Here is a 357-nt window from a genome sequence, read left to right as displayed (position 1 = left end):
GAAAGGCGAGGCTAAGTGGATAGATGGCGGGCGGGAGGAAGGAGGGAGGGGCGGGGCCTTCAGGGGAGGGGAGCAATCGCGGAAACCTCAAGCGCCCTGAATGAAGTTACGGGAATTTGATGAACTGCTCGCTGTAATTGGTGGCATTAGCGAGGAAGGGGAGAGAGAAAATAATCCAATAAAGCAAGACGACGTAAAGGTGGACGATTGGGATTGCATTGTATGAAAGAGGCAAGAGAAAGCGATATAAATAGATAGAGAGCTTCTGAATAACACATAATGGAAGAAAGTGAAGGTGCACTGTAAAAGAGAAAGATGGTTAAAGGAAGGGGAGAGAGGGAGGAATCGAAAAATGAA

This window comes from Penaeus monodon, chromosome 19, assembly GCF_015228065.2.
Source record: "Penaeus monodon isolate SGIC_2016 chromosome 19, NSTDA_Pmon_1, whole genome shotgun sequence".
Classification (NCBI taxonomy): Eukaryota; Metazoa; Arthropoda; class Malacostraca; order Decapoda; family Penaeidae; genus Penaeus; species Penaeus monodon.
The sequence above is the reverse complement of the archived record's forward strand: the minus strand, read 5'-3'. Positions refer to the sequence as shown.